Below are 17,138 nucleotides of genomic sequence, written 5' to 3'. Positions count from 1 at the left end.
AAACGAAGAGATCCAATCGGTCAAGCAGTCTTGAAATTTTCTACATTATGAACTTAAGTAATATATGTATAACTTTAATTTCATATTTTCAGATGACTTACAATTCCAACCATCATTGGCATCATGCGACTCTCATCAATTCTCATGGGAGATTTATTATCATATGATTGTGCTATATTTTGGGCTCAAGTGCAAACACAACATTAGTTGCACGCATATCGCGTCCATTTGCAGTGCACACACTGGTCGAGACCATTTAGTGTCGGTCGATTTCGGTGCATTCCAACATTGCACCGGAAGTTGCTGAATGGCTGATGATATATTGCACCGTAGTGAAGTGAGTTCCGCCCACACTAGCACCACGACACCACAATTCAGTCACACTCTGTGACTCTCAATTAGTCATCATGGCGCCATGGGGTTTGGGATTGGAGGGTGGGTGTACCGGGGTGATTCTCCGTGTTATTAATGGAATTCCAGGGTGGACGCACGGCCACCAAATTAATTTGTCGAGCGTAAATGAAGCACATCGTTTTTCCCACAGGATTTCTTCTGCCATCTAAAGTATTCACATACCAAACGGGGTTGGGGTTGGGGTTTAGTAACCCCCCGCATGAAAATCAATTTGATGTATTTTGTAATTTTCACCCTTGGCCAGCTAATTTCGTGAATATTTCACGGATTTTTTCTCAACACAGTCATTCAGGGAGGGAGAAAATTGATAGAGAGTTCATTTAGACACAAGCCCTTAAGCACCCTTTTCTTTGGAGCGTTGTATGATGACGACAAATAATTTAAAAAATTACCTTCTTCGTCAGTGTGGTTCTTAGCTACAATTTCTCGTGTGGTTTTTCTTCTAAACAGTAAAGCAGTTTTGAAAGGGTATAAAAGGGGTTGAAAGTCTCTCGGAAAACCAGCATGAGGGCTCTTTTCATCCCCAATTTATGGCAATGGAGTGTAAAATTGAATAAGAAAAAAAAAGCTAGGTAAACCGACCACTTGCTCTGTTCTTAAAAGGTTATACGCAATGTAAGAACAAGAACAACTATATGGAAAAATCAAGATGGGGAGATTCTAAAATGAATGTGGGTGGTTATTTAATTTCATATATTGTGATTTAATGTAATATCTTCTTATTAGTTGGTATTTCTTTTACTTTAATTTAATTTAACTTTGTTTTTTAGCTATTCGGTTAAAGAAAAGATATCCTTTTATTATATTGTACATATATCGAAAACCTTAATGTTGTGACTAATTGTTGGTAAAGCAACGTCTTATGGATGAAAAGAAAATATAACGTACAAATTAGGTATGATGGAAAACACAAAAAGGAGTGAAAATGAGTGGAAACTTTAGTGGCAGCCAAAACCCCTCAGAAAAGAGTATCACAGTATGGCTATTTTGCAAATTGATTTTTTTTCTCAGCATATTGGCGCACTACAGCGTAACGATGGTAATCCATTATGTACCCTCGGTGTGCATAATATTCCGCTTAAGCGGAGTGGGATGAGAGTCAAGAATGGGACACAAAAAACACCCGATTTCACAAGTGATAAAATATGCTTAAGACGTGAGAGGGTGAAAATGTCTTGGTGGCTCATCCATTGACTGATATTTGGAATCAGAGGGCAGAAAATCTCATGTTTTTCCCTCACTCGCACTATTCAATAATTCAGGCTTTGCTTTTCACGCCAGCCACGTGTCACACCAATTGCTTGATTCCCCAACCTCTCTAAGAAGTATATTTACATTCGAGAGGCTTTCAAATAGGTATTTTGAAGGGTAGAATTTTTTTTTATATAAAAACTTTTTCTTAGTTTAAAAGGACCCTATCAAACCTTTGCGCTGTAGTAAAAAGCAGTTAAAAGTTCTGATTTTTAAAGAAATTCATCAGAGCTTTTTTTGTTCTTTAACAACTTTTAGAGGGATCACCAGGGATCCCCTATTAAATAAATACATAATAAATAAGAATTTTACACCTACATATTTTAGAATTTTTCTGGGAAATTATCCTCCCTTTTGGAATCTGTGAGTGTGTTCTTTCGCATGTTACAGTAAAAAGATATAGACACAATTACAGCATTTTTCCTTGGATCGGCCATTAAATTTGTATGAGTGTCGTGTGTATCAGCATAAATCATCTCTGGAACCCTCCGTTTCCACTTCTTGTGGCACACGACGTCCGGAGCTCTTTGTCAACTCAATGTGGGACCATTTACCACATGGCAGGGTAAGAGGTGTGAGGTAGACTATATGCCTGAGATGGAAAATCAGGGTTGGTGACATGATGAAGACAATATGAGATTTTCATCATTGAGACTTTAGGGGTGGCCGATTGGGAGTGCAAATTAGTTTGAAATTATTTTTCTGGCACAGACCACATAAAACTTAACAAAATCTTAAGGATTTTTTCATAATTATTAGTTTCCAATTTGCTCCTCATTCAGAATAATCCCAAAGTATTTTCTTGAGTTATTTAAAAGTCAATCACTGAGCAAGAACTGGGTGCAAAAAAAAACATTCATTGCCTTAGAATGTTTTAGATACAAATTGAAAAATGAAGAAATTTAGATTAAATCAAATGAATTGGAGTTTCTCAAAAAATTATTTTTGCGTATTTTCCATATTTAAATTTTTCAATGAGCGCCTGACCTGATGAAGACCCAACAGGAGCCAACAGCCCTGCCATACACTGAAGGTTAAATTTTGACCCTACAATTCGACATTTCACATGTAGCACGTTCATCGGATAATAGTTTCACGTGGCGATTGCATTCTCAACCGATAAATCAAAATTAGATTTTCTTTTCGTTGAGAGCACAATAGGAAGCTTATAGGAGGAAAACAACCAAAAGCCAAATCCTTAGAACGAAATTTCGGCTTCTAGGGATTAATGCGGAGCTCCCTTCTGACTAAATTCGGTCAGACTTCGAAAGAGGATTGTGTTGACAGACAAATTGTCATTCAACACTCAATGTTCCATATGAAATTAAAACTCTCAGTTCTGGGGGTGGAAATATTGATTCACTGGTATTGAAGTGAATTAAGAGAATAAAAATTGATTTTTCCCAATTCATAACTTTTAAGTGTCCAAAAGGTCTAAATTGATTTTGAAAATTCTATTATAATTTACTTTCCACCAAGGTTTTCATGGACTTTTAGATTCTAATTTAAAAGAAAAACATCGAAGTTGTGACAATTTTTGAATTCAATCCAAACCACAATCGAAGCAGTTCAATTATGCAGTCTGTGCAATCAGATAAATCAAGAAGGGTACAATGTGATTGAGGGATTGTAGTGAAGGGTTGATGTAAGAGCAGTATGTCCCTCTTTCCGCTGGAAATGTTTGGAATTAGCATGCACGAGTCTGGGGGAGTGATTAACGTGGAATGAGGCATGCGGTTTGCCCTTCGGGGTGATTTAATGAAGCTACCCCCTGTTTGCTTTTTGCACTCACAGTTCGACCATCAGATATCAAAAGGCGCGAGGCACAATCGAGGAACTTTGGAAGGGTCACGCCCGCACACACAGAGTTGAATGAATTTATATATTTTCAACTCGGATAAAAAATTCAGTTTTTTCCTAAATGAAGTTCGCGAAGAAAGGGAATGCAGAGAAATTATTTAATGCAAAATATTGTCGACTGACATTAACTACAAACTTTTTTTTTACATAAAATATATTCTACTGATATTTTACTAAAAAACATCATTAACTTTTACGAGTAAAGTCTTGAGGGTGTGTATTATTATTTTGAATATTTTTATCTATGAAACTTCTTGTCAATCAACTCCAATGAACAAGTAACCAAAAGGGAGGATTTTATATCGCGTGCTTGGTGAAAGACGAGTAGGGTGTGCCATCGAGTGACCTGTAGTTCTTACCCGGGGTGAGTATATCCTCCTACCCATCTTCTCATGTTGGAAAAGTCGAGCTCGTTTGTCGCACCGACCACCGGCTCAAATGATAAATGATGGGAAAGTTTAATTCCATTCGCCTCTCGGTGGCAATTTTTCCTGTATTCGTGACACGTCATCCCGTCTGTAAACAATGAGCGTCGCTGAGACAATGGATGGGTTTTCCGAGGGTAGAGGGTATATCCGCACACCCACTATAGGGTTGGTTTTGAGATTCACTCACAGTGCGGTAGAGCGTGTCACACACATAATTCTATGACCCGCTCCCATTTTAGCGCAATGGAACTCAATCAAAATCGAATTGATGAAATTTATGCCACCCACGCCAGACAGACATTCACGAGCGCCTCGGGAGTAATTAAGACAACACACCGTGCTGTAAATGTGCTCGATTTCCATCAGGGACCGTTTCACTTTCCCCTCGAACTCATTGACCTCTAGAATATTCATGTGATGGAGATGAGCAGAAATATTTCGGGTGAGCCACTTCTCAAACTCATCCGTATGGAAGATGCACTTTGCAAAAATAACAAGAATTTTTAACAAGCCAACGAATGCAAATATCTTCTAAAAGTGCAGCAATTTGTATAAGAGAATTTGCCTGGGAGTGGGTGGAAAAATACGATTAAAGAAAATGAAAAGAAGAATGATTCTTTTAACGGATTAATGCTAAAAAACTAAACTTCTGGTAGGAAGACACGCATGTAAAGACTATATCTAGGGGTACATTAATTTTAAAAGTAATTTAGCTTTTAGAATCAATAAAAGTCTATATAAAATTCAATCCTGAATTAGTTAAAAGATTCATGAAAGGCCAAAAGCATTAAATTCATTTCTTTTAGTGAAATAGTGGGAAATTTCACTGAACGGATAGATAAATAAAATGGAGAAGTTTGAAGTGATTTCCTCTGGTTCCCATAATCACTAACGAATTGAAATTGTAAATATAAAGTGCTGTGGTTGTGTTGTGGAGTAATTTAAAATCCCCGAATCTTTCTGAACATTCGCCCGGGGAAGCTCCAAAAAGGAGCTTAATGCTCAATACACACTACAACGTCTGCAGCTGAAAAGATTCAGTGGGCGAAATGGGTTGTAGTTTTGTGACATAGACATCATTTCACACGATACACTCCCCTGCACTCAAGTGCTCCATATATCCTTGTGCCAGAGTTTTTGCTGAGTGTCCTGGATGCGGTGCAGAAGGGAAAAGAGGTTTCGGGTGACTCCCAGAGTACTCTCTTTCAAGATATTTTATTGTCCTGAGAGCTGTGTGTGTCCATAAAGTTGAGGGTTGATGAGTCGTCGACGACATCTCTGTAATTACATACAGTGTCCCAGAGGGAGGAAAGATATGTATAAATGGTATATATATAATTTCACAGAATGTACACTACACATGTACATATACACCACAATCTCCTGTCTTCTCCGCTTTCACCCCACAAAATGGTAGCGACTCGATGCGACCAATTAAGTAGTGAAATGTCTTATAGCTCTATTCCAAGGAATACTCAGAGACGATTCAACCGCATTCATTCAATTACAACATTTGGAAGGAATCGGATGTGTGAGATTCAATCTCAACCATGTGGCGTGGAACACATTTCAAAGGGAGACACCCAACTAAGAGGAACATAGAGATGATATACCATTGTTTTAACACTTTGATATCATACCTGAAAATCTCATTGATGCTTGTAGTAGATACTATGCCACCCACAAGCTTCCTTTTGGGTATAGATTGCTTCCTTCATATTTTCTCTCTATCCGCAGAAAATCCCTTAGAAAATTCTAAATGAAAGTTGATTGCCTCATTTATTTCGCGAAATGCGTGAAAATTCATTGTCAAGGTGTGACACCATCTCAAAATTATGATTTATGATATAAAAGGTGTGATCTATTCACATTCGAGAGTATATCATTTAAGACAAAATAAAAAAATTCGCGACTAAAAGAAAAAACTTCATTGTGAATTAAATACCTATCAGCAGGTTTTTAAGAGAATGCATATTTTGAACCTTTTGAATTAGTCTATATAAAAATTTAATTTTGTTTCGCTCAAAATAACATTAAGCTTTACGAAAAATAAAAAAAAGAAAATTTTATTAATTTGATTTTTTCTCTTCCAGACATGAAAAAGATCATTTAAAAATTAAATTAGCAATTTGAATTGTTCACTTTCATAAAACTACCAAAGCGACAAAACGATAGAATGAGGGGTGATATGAATAAAATTAATTATTCTTTTAGCTTCTCGGTGTGAAAGTCATCACGAAGCCTGGAGTGCGCTTTAGAGTTGTGTGTGCAAATTGAATTTTTCATCATTTTCCCTGAGGCTGGGAAGGAAGAGGGTATAGTAGCTTTGTACCCTCGATGAAAATTGCATTTAATTGTAGAAGATGGCAATATAAAACATCAAGAAGAAGGAATTGTTTATCGTTTTTTCCTTCCTTCCATCCATACACATTCTTAATTACCTTAATTGTTTAATGTTGAAAGTGAGCAATTTCTGATGATTATTTACTCACGCTCACTTCCCCCGCATAGACGCCTTTTTCGTGACGGCAGGGTTGCGAGTTGTGTGAGAAGATTCAGGAGGAATTTCTCCCGAACTGTTTATTCCCCCACATACACCACCCCCTCAACACCCATTTCACACTCTATCGAGAGAATTGTGCTGTGTCTTTCGGGAAAACTCAATAATAAAATGTGCGCGCGGTAAAGTCGTGTCTATGCTGCAAGGTCTTTTCTCAACTTTTACCAAGGAGGGTGAGAGGTTTGGTGGAGGTTTACTGAAGCAGGATGAGAAAAGAGGATTCCTCGGAAAATCCAGTGGATTGCCAACGACGAGCCAACCATTAGAAAGTACACCACTACAGCAATTTCATCCCTCACCACGGAGAATTTCAGCATAACCCAACCCACTCTCATTCCATTCCCGAGAAAATCACACTCTGCCGCCAATTCAACTTTCACAGGCGGAAATGTACTGTGTTTATACATAGATGGGAAGCTCTGAGGGCGGTGGGGTGCAAATACATAGGTCCCCCGAACATAGCACATAGCACTCGAGGAAAATCCAACCATCAGAGCCACCCTCGTCATTCCCCCCATTTGGCACACTCTCCGTTCAGCAGCATTCACTTCTGTTTGCTCCGTATTCTTTGCCTCGCCTTCGCACATTCTACCGCCATTAGAGTTGAATACTTCTGTGCAATGTAAGATTAAAGATTGAAAACTTATTATCTGTAAAATATATAAAGTTTAATATAATTTATTCTAAAATTGATAGATATAAAAACATTTATTACCATTTTTTTCATTCTTTTATTTCTTCTTGAGACTGTCGTCGGTTTTGCATAGATTTTAAGCATATTTATACAATAACATACATAAATTATTTTAAAAAAAATCTGTTTTGCATAAAAAGCATAAAATCAACTTTTCTTCTTGAATCTTGTAAAAACTCATCATTGCTTCTTGCCAACTCTGCCAGTCATATACACAGCATACATGGCACAGTTGGAAGGATGTTGGAGCACACATTCTGTGTGGAAAGTCTCTCGAGAGTGGTATGAGGAGGTCGGAGAAATGCTTGGTCTGAATTGTACCCCAGAAACACGGGCGTATATAGACATTCGAGTTGGAGTTGAGGGCGATTTCCCGCACGACCCATCTCGTCCCTCGACCCGCCCCATCCGTAGTCACATCGGAAAGGAAAACTCATCCATACGGAGCCCTCCCTCTACCCCAAACTCCCAACGACAAAAGAGGCAACCCGCAAGCAACCCAGAATGAATTGTGCGGGGCGGAAGAGGGTCGAGCGCCTCGGAGTGCTTTCTGGGTATGTCAGAGAGTCAGAGTGCCTTCCACCCATTCCACTGTGGCATGAGCTTTAAGCTCTTTCAGCAGAGCTGGTGTGTTTGGGGGTGAGCTCCGGAGATATGCTGAGGGTTATAGTCTGCTACATATAAGCACCATAGCTGAATGTATGTATATTGCTCCACAGTGTGGTAACTTAAGCAGTTTCTCCCCCAAAGTACACCAACACCATGAGGTTTGCCCTTCTTCACCGAGCGCCAATTTAACCCATACGCCACACATTCACCCCCACCCAGTACGGAAGGCACTTTTTGCACCATGCGTCCTCCCACTTTTGCCCTCGGGATTTCAATGCGGAAACCTCTCTTGCACCCATTGCCCCATGCATTTTCATGCAGCTGAGAAAATTATTGCGGAATTCTATTTAATGATTCCTCCGCTGCATTTGGTTGCAAAATCCGGTGTATTGAGCTTTTCAGGATGTTGAAATTTTTCTTAACGTCTCTGTAAAAGAATGTCTCCTCGTTTTATGGTTTTTGAAAAATTTTACGGAAATGATATGGATAATTTTTGAAATTTTTATTCATACGAATGAACTGGGAGGATTTTGTGTTTCTATTCTATTGTGTTAGTGTCTACCTTAACCGATTTCTTTATAATAATTTGTAAAATTGAAAACTGTCGAAATTTTCTTAAAAGCATGCTTTTGAGTGAAAAAACACTGAAGGATTAGTTTAGTTTATGTAAATTTTCTTTTGTTCAATTAAAATATAGCTTTACTTCATTTTGTAATGTTCCAATTTTCACCATTTTCCCTAAAAGTTGATTTTTTTTTGTATTGTAAAATTTTTATCTGTATCTTCAGATGGGTTTCAGTTGTTTCAGCGTCTTATCATTGCCTCTCTTCTGTAACATTCTAACTTTCTGAGAGAATAAAAAACTTCGACTGAGAAAAGCTATACGCAGAAGAAGAAAACTTCTATAAGAGGGTATGGGAAAGCTAAAGGACTTACCTCCAGTTGTGGTGGCATTTTGGGATTTACCCGAGGGGGTGGTTTGGTCAAGGCTTTGTGTCATTCAGAGAGCTTTTTCCGGAGGATGGAAATTTCGTGCGGCAGTGCGGATAATGGCTCAGTGGGGCGATGGTTCTGGCATGTGGGTGGGCTTTTGTGACAGCTTGAGGCAAGCCCCATGGGGAAAAGGTGAAGGCATTAAGTGTCAGGCCATCAGCGCCCCAAAAGTCCACTCACGTGAGGGGATGGTCGAAAGCCGTAATTTGGGTCCGACATACCATTGCCTATACTATTGTATATGTATACCTATATTACAAAATCCTATATACTATGTATAGTGGGCAATGGGTACATACATTCAGATTGACAATCAACAGTCACACGACATTGACCCATTCAGCACTTGATGGCCACTTTTAGTGTCGCCATCGTAAATTTAGGCGTCCTCCAAAAGTCCCACGCACACAATTTCGGGCGGGGTGGCAAGTTGAGTAAACGAACTCATGAAATTACACGTGAAGAAGTGCTCCAACGCCCGAAACAATAAATCACATTTAATTTAATGATTAGGGAGTGGTTAGAGGTTCACATAAAAAAAAGTTATGTAACTTGAAAGTCTGTCTGATCTAACTTTATCTAATTTGACAAATCAGTTTGTTAAATTCGTAAGAAGAAATGGAACAATTTGAGATCTCAAGATTGATTTTTTATCCAAAAACCAAAACCTAAAGTTCAGGATTTTATAAAAATTGCTTGGTTCCCACCCGTTACTACAGTACAAATTATAAACATTTATTTTTTAAAAGCTTTTCTAAAATTTTCTATTCACCTTTTTACACGAATTTCCCGAAAAATATTTACAGAATTTAAACAAGCAACGATGACTTTCAATTCACATCAAAATACTTTTCTCTTCGCGTGAATTTTAGGATTGGTGCTACGGATGGGTACTCTACACAGAATGGTGGGGTGGGAATTTCTCGTGTGCGCGCTCCTTCCATCCAATTTCCAGAAACAATTTTTCCATCACGACTTTCACATTTCCACCTCATTCATCACCACGATATGAGCAATGATAAACAGCTCCGTCACTCTCACCCACCCATGCCACCCCCTCGCTCGGTTGTCGTATTATTTTTATTGTCTTGCGGTATTACCACCCACCCACCCTCTCGGGAGCACACGCTTTTTTCCGCCTCGAAACATAATACATTTTATATTTGTTCTCGGTACGTGCCTCTTTGTCTCGCCCGCGCTGTGGTGGTGAACCCACGCGCACTCCCTCGAGTGTCGCAATTGACATTGTGACATTCCTCACCACCCACATGGGACCCACGGGTACGGGGGTGTGGGATCCCAAATGGTACGCGGGGATGTGAAATAAAAGGCGAACGAGCTCGCGATGAAATCTAAAATCTCGAAATAATCACATCCCCAGGCGCCAAATTGAAGAGGTGTTGCTTTTTTGGTATACCTAAGCACAAAATATTCTCCATACCCCCCGGAAGAATGGGAAGCTCCATCAGGAATTCATTCTCTCTCCCTTTCTGCTCTCTTTCTGTGCGCTTAAAAAAAGCCGTCCTTGAATGTCTTCCATCCCATCTTCTTTTTTGGCACAGCTTCTCTGTGTTGGGCTAGGCCCACCCACTCAATTTTTCTTACATGCCAGAGCCAGAGAGAGCTGCCGATTGAGAATATTGAAGCCCCAGGGAGGTGAGGATTTCCAAATTTTCCCCACACACTTTGTGTCACCTTCCGGAAGATGAAGTGGAAAAGTGGCGCAATTTGTATCTCCTCATTTTTGTGGAGGTAGTGTAAAATGGGAGAAAATTGTCTAGTTTAGATTAAATATTCTTTAAAGTGATATATTTTAAAATAAAACATAATTGAGGAATTGTGGATAAATTCTAGTGTGGAATGCCATCTTCCTATACGATTTTCTTGATTTTCCTACAATTTTTTTTTCACGTTTGAGGGATTCAGTGAATTTCATAAGGGCGTTAACAATGTTTTCACGCAACACCAACGAATTTACAAAAAGAACTTGTGGAAAAATTGTCTAGAAAGGTTGCAATACATATCCCAATCACAACAATAAAAATCATTTGTTACTGATATACTTCAATTCAGTCTCACCACCTCAGTTAATCTATTTAATTATAGGATTAGTTTTTTCTCTTCTTTCTAATCCTTCCACTCTTCCAAAGGACATGAAATTGACTTCCGGAATTGTGTGTATGTGTAAAGTAACTAAAGTCACGGAAGAAATGCCAGGACAATGAATTCTTTCGATTTTCTTCGGTGACTGGACAATAGATTCCTCATGGCAGTCGTTGGCAAATATTTGAGTTTCCTCTTTTCGGAAAGACGATTGCGTGGGTGGGATAAAGTCGACGATGCTGTTCATGAGAATGAGGATGATGGTTATGGTACAACATCCTGCACAAGGACTTCTGATGAGTTATACAGATATGTACTGAATGTATAGCTTCGGCCTCTCTTAGACCATCTGTGGGGAAACGAGGGTGTAATAAATGTGGTTGAGAGAGGAATCCCACCCAAAAAGGGTTAGTAATTTTTCCAAAAGAAGTCAAATACAATTTTGGTTTCTGTATTCAGCACTGTCAGCTTTTTCAGCTAAGTGATTGTAGATAAAGTCTTGCTCCTCGGTTATACTAGCTATATTACCATTATATTTTTCTCACAGAAATTATTTACCTATTTAATTTGAAATTCTATTTCCAAGAGGATTTACATAAAATGAAAAAAATCCCATTTTATGCAAGATTTTATTTTTTTTTAATTGAATAATTTTGAATTTCATATTCTACTGTACTTTACAACCCTTTACGGAAACATTTGGGATCGGGATTATTGGTCAGTAAATGGAACGCCATGGGTTTGAGTGAAATTTTCTTCCTCACTTGCAAACTGAGTGAGCTTATAACACCCACATGGTGATTCTGAAAGCATCAAGCGTGCTATGTTGTGGCCCGTTTTACTCGCTTTCTGCCGGTCAAGCATAAGCCATATAGCCCTCCATATTGATGATTATGTGCAAAAGTTGATTAGAGACAAAGAATTTCGGCTCTTTTAGTCCTTCAAAGAAATATTTCGATATGTATGAAGAGCTAATGGCGGGTCAACTGGGTCAACAAGGAGGATATGTTAGAGTCAGTTTTTGACTAAAGTACCTGGTATCCTAAAGGGTGCTTAAATATTTTTAAACTTTATGGATGACATCGATGGGAAATGCTGGTTGTTTTGAATTTTTAGTGCTGTCGCGAAGCGCTTTAGAAAAGTCAAATGGGAATCTATGGAAATTAATCCCAACATAACGTACATACATTCCTCATCCATTCATCTCTTTTCGTGCTGCGGATGGCTTGGCTGGAAACGACACACAGCAGCGAAGACGCACAAAAGCGTGTACTTTTAGCCATGGGAATGGTGGAAAATTCTCTCCATTCCGTGATGGTGACATGCACAATTTCAGCGAACACATATAGCACAATATCGCCTGGGGTTTATATAATATGCGGTGGTAGTGGGTACAAAGCCATAAAGTTGAATTGGTTGGAAGTGACGGAAACATTTCAATTCCACCGAGTCCAATTCACAGTTATGGAATATTTATGATTTTGATATGTTTCACCCCCTGACCATATAGCACGGCACTCAAGTGCTTTTTGTCCTCCGCCACATTCGACACATCTTCCGTCGTCATAAAACTTTTATCGACGGAATCTCTATGAGCCATTTTATATTTGTGGTAATTACTGAATTATTGAGCACAAGTCCACACCCATCCGCTTTTAGTTCCCCCGAAAAGCTCAGCCCAAATACAATTTTCATGCACAGAGGGGCGAATTAAATAAAATTCATGGAAATGTTTTTCATGGTTTTTTTCCAGCCACACGAAAATCGCACCTAAAAGTATAGCATGGAACTTGAGAAAACTAATTGTAAAATACCATAGGTTCTTTATGTGGTGCTGAAAGTATCCTTTCAGTATTTACAACTTCGCAAATTAGTGATCTGGATTTTTTTCAATGTCTCTTTTCTTTTCTTTTAATCTTTAAGCGATTCTTTTTAATCTTTAAGCGGTTTAAGCGGCATTTTTCCTATCATATTACTTTAGCATCTTGACGATCTTAACGATCCTGTGAGTCCTTGATAATATATTTTGTCGTCATAGAATTTTAAGAAATTTTAAAAATACATTTCTGTACGAAAAAAATCTTATTGAAATATTAATGCGAATTTTATGAGAAAATAATATCTAAATGGTCCTAACTGGGGACAGTTAATTCAAAAGCTCAAAGTTTGGTTTAAAAAGAAAATCTAGTAATATGTTTTTAATGCTCTAAAAATGCTGAAATTAACTTGATTATTACCGTCAAAAATGTTTGGAAGTGGGAAATTGCTTTTCACAGACAAGCCATATTAAAAATAAAATATTTACAAGTTGCAGGATGAAATTGTCTCCGAAAAGTTTTCTGGATCCACAAGCCATTGCGATGGGAATGGAGTGTCGCTACCACTTCAATGTGAAAATACTAGTTCACAGAATTTCGCGGAACGTTCCTCACCCACCCATTATCTCGGCAAACCATCGTGCCGACTTGTTTGCTGAGGGTGGGAAAAGTTACTTCCAGAGGCGACTGATGACTACCCTATGTACGGCAAAGCGCCTCCCCCATGCCGCACCTCAAGATGCATCTCTCAAATATCAGAGTTAAAATATTCAAATGCATTCTTCGCGTAGATTTTAGAGAGAGATTTTGGGATATTTCTATAGTCGAAAAAGAAAACATAATATTATTCCTAAAGGTACAACATATCTCTCATTTCTTCTAAATAATTCATAATTTAGATTCTATCATTTTGTATAAAACAATTTAACAGCAAGTTTTTTTTTAAGCTAAAAAAAATCTTTAAAGTTCAACTCGAGAGCAAAAGTTTCTGCAATGTGCGGCGCTTGCACATGATTCCCTTGCAGGGGGGCGGAAGAAGGTGGGTGAATTGCTACCATGCGAGTGCGGGTAGAAAGGATTTTCCACTGGATAGGAAGAGCTGCTTGGTCTGGTGGTCGGATTTGTGCGGTTTCATGAGGGATGAGTTCAACTTTCGCTCTGGGCGTCTCAGATGATGTTCTCAAGAATGTCAATACGGAACTCTTGGGGCGGACTTGAAGTTTCCACACATTCTCATTCTCCTTCTATTGCATTTTCCCTCCATACCCCATTGAAATCACTAAGTTGCGAAATTTGTAGAATATTTGATGATTTGCATTCGATTAGACTAAAGCCTAAATGTCGGTCAAGTTTAAATGTTTTCTTGGGCAATTAAACCGAAGATCGAATGTGTTTAAGGACGCAATATACTTTCTATTTTTTTGGAAAAATAAACGGTTAACAATAAAATTCAAAACTCATACATCATTTTCCAATTTTTCACATCATTCTATTTCTACTTTTTATCTTATATCTGCATGAATAGCAAGGCAGGGGGTATGGTATGTTCAAAATCTTCTTCGTCGTTCCTACTTGAGAATTTTTTCTCAATCTTCTTGCTGAATGGCTTTGGCTGCATGACTGCAGCTGATGCGGATGGTTTTCAGGCGGAAACAGAGCTCGAAACGCAATAAAGGATAGAATGGAAATTTCTTAGGGCAAAACTTGGGAGTCATACCACTTAGAGAGTGATCCCTCCAACCGACGCAAAAGTGTCTGAATAGGGGCGAACTGAAAGATGGGCGGATGAGCCCCAATGCCAATGCGAATAAATAGACGCAGTCTATTGTCATGGATGCGTTGGTGTGAAAGTTTGATTTGAGTTTAATTGGCTTAAAGCTCAACTTTTCTCCCGCTTTTGCACTTGTCGACACCACAAATCCACTGTCAGGCCTCAAATCCACCCTGCGTGCTCGGTGCTTTTCAGAACACCACCCACCCACTCATCCCCGTCAACTTCTGCGGAGGACGTGCCTCGGCAGCCGTGTGGGGATTTCTGCGGCAGTGAAATTTTTTACGACACTCTCCCCAAGATCAGCCGTCGAGTGATTCGGTGCCACTCTTAATGCCATTGCGGCGTACTGGCACGAAATTTTATTATTCCATCGCTATGGGGGTATTAAAGGAAAACACACAGACCCCATTCCGCACCGTACCAAAATCTTCATTATTATTCGCCACCCTGCACACGGAATTCGACTTGGCGTGCCGAGTACAGCGAAATTGTGCGGCACAACGAGATATTGATGGGGCGCACGGGGGGGACTGTGATGAGATAGAAATCGACGGGGTGGCATCTCGACGCATCCGGCATCGTTCACATATATTTACATATTGATTATTTCCCTTTCTCCCATGCCACCCACTGAGGGGTTCTTTTCATTGCTTCTTGGCGCGCTTTGTTTCCCATCCCATCGCCTGTTTGCCGCGTTGCCGCGTTGCCACGAGATTTGCGGAGATTTTAAAGTGACACAAAAAAGAAGATTTTCACGGCATTTCATTTCCTCTTCTTGAAAAGGATTGAGTTTCTTTTGGAATATTTGAGACAGAGCGTTGTAAAGGAGATCTCTCGATTTTCAGATTTACTTTCTTATCATTCTCTTCTCTTTATTTTACCTTTCTTATCGATTACTCCCAGAAAATATTTTCTATTATGGAAGCTTGCACCTTGATTACTATTAATTAATGAATAATTTTTCATTTTTAAATTATTATTTGGTTCGAAATCTAAAGGGATTTTTGAACCAGTTGAAATGTTTCAAGTCAAGAAAAGTTTGTTAGACTGATTAATTTTTTTGTCAATGGAAAAGAGTGTAAAAGGAAAACAAAAAAATAACTGAAAATAAGGTAGTGGAGGAAAAGTCTCCTTTGACATCCAATATTCAAGTAATTGTCTCTTATTTTTGCAGGAAAAGGAGCAAGAGTCAGAATTATCGAGCCATCTCTCCCATCTAATTTTGCCTGAGGTGGCAATTAATTAAAAATTCCAACCAAAAGAAACAAACACACAAGAAGGGTGACGCAGAAAAGTCGTCTGTGGCGCCAGTTTTTGTCTATTAATTCGGCAAATGGACCAGAGGGTGTGGGGATCTCTCGGGCTAGCTGGAGGGGTTGAAAATGAAAGTAAGTACCACCTCACGGATGCTGTGTGATTTATTTGGAAAGAAGTGACTCTCCCATGGGGAAGATTTACCATCTACTTTGCCCGTGAAGACACACAATTAACTTGTGAGGGTGGGACTGATGTGTTTCTCCTGAGACAACGCTCCTCTGCGGCAAATTTAATTCAAATTACACCGTCAACTGAAATTGCTCCCCTTTGTGCGACATCAATTTTCATTGAGGGTCACCCCTAAAAAAAATTGCTTGTTCTCGCGATGAAAAAAGTCATCACTTCTATTTGCCCCGCTTCTATAAAGTATTGCTTGTCTGCCGTGAATTTCTTTTGAAGATTTCTTGTCTTTCTTTGTCCTCAATATTATTGAGTTATGGTCCTTCTATTTCCTTTTGTTGTTTTAATTTATGAAGTAAACCACAACTGAGAAGGACCTCCATAAATTAAGCTTTGACTTACCGCTAAAGAACACTATCCATTGAGAAAAGGGGCAGAAGGGGGATAGCGAATATGGTTGAACCTTGACGTTCTTAGACGTTATATTATAGGTAAAGTATTTGGTTAATAAATTTTAAAAATTTTATGATTTGAGATCTAATAAAGAAAATTACAATAAATTGATTTTGGCACTATGTTGGCTATTTTAAAGAAAAATTTGGAGAAGTTAGTTTAAGCCACTCGATTATCCACCCTGGATATCTTCCAAATTGTAAGGAGGAAAGCATTTTCCGGATGACCGAAGAAAGCACGTCTCAATCGGTCGATGATTGATTGAGGAGCCGCCAAAAGTTTGTGGGTTGAGGGTGAGGCGACAGAAAGTCACAAGAAGAGAAAAAGCTGCATCTCAGATTTGTGAGATTCTCTGTCTGAAGTCGTGCACTTTGATGTGAACCGAGATAGTGGAAAGTTTCATTTATCACATTGCTGGGGAATTTTCTGTGTATAGCCCTCCTCATCCTATAGGAGCTTGGCGTCATTGTTGTCGACGGGATGCAGTGGGATGGGGCTGTTTTCCTACTTGCAGCTGCGGAGGAAGAAGTGAATTTGTTGTCGCCTCTGCAAGCGAGTCTTCCAGAGCTTTTGTGCAACTCCCACACTTACATAGTTCATCCTCGCTTTGTTTGGCGTTGCCTGAAAATGGCACGGGAGGGTAAGTCGACACTCTGTCTCGCGGCAGTTCCCGCCACCCAGGTGCCTTTTTTGTGCTCAAATCTCCGTCCTCCGCCATCCATTAAGAGCTCCCGTGATTCTCTCC

Source organism: Lutzomyia longipalpis, chromosome 2 (assembly GCF_024334085.1).
Source record: "Lutzomyia longipalpis isolate SR_M1_2022 chromosome 2, ASM2433408v1".
Taxonomy (NCBI): Eukaryota; Metazoa; Arthropoda; class Insecta; order Diptera; family Psychodidae; genus Lutzomyia; species Lutzomyia longipalpis.
Note: the sequence above shows the minus strand (reverse complement) of the source record.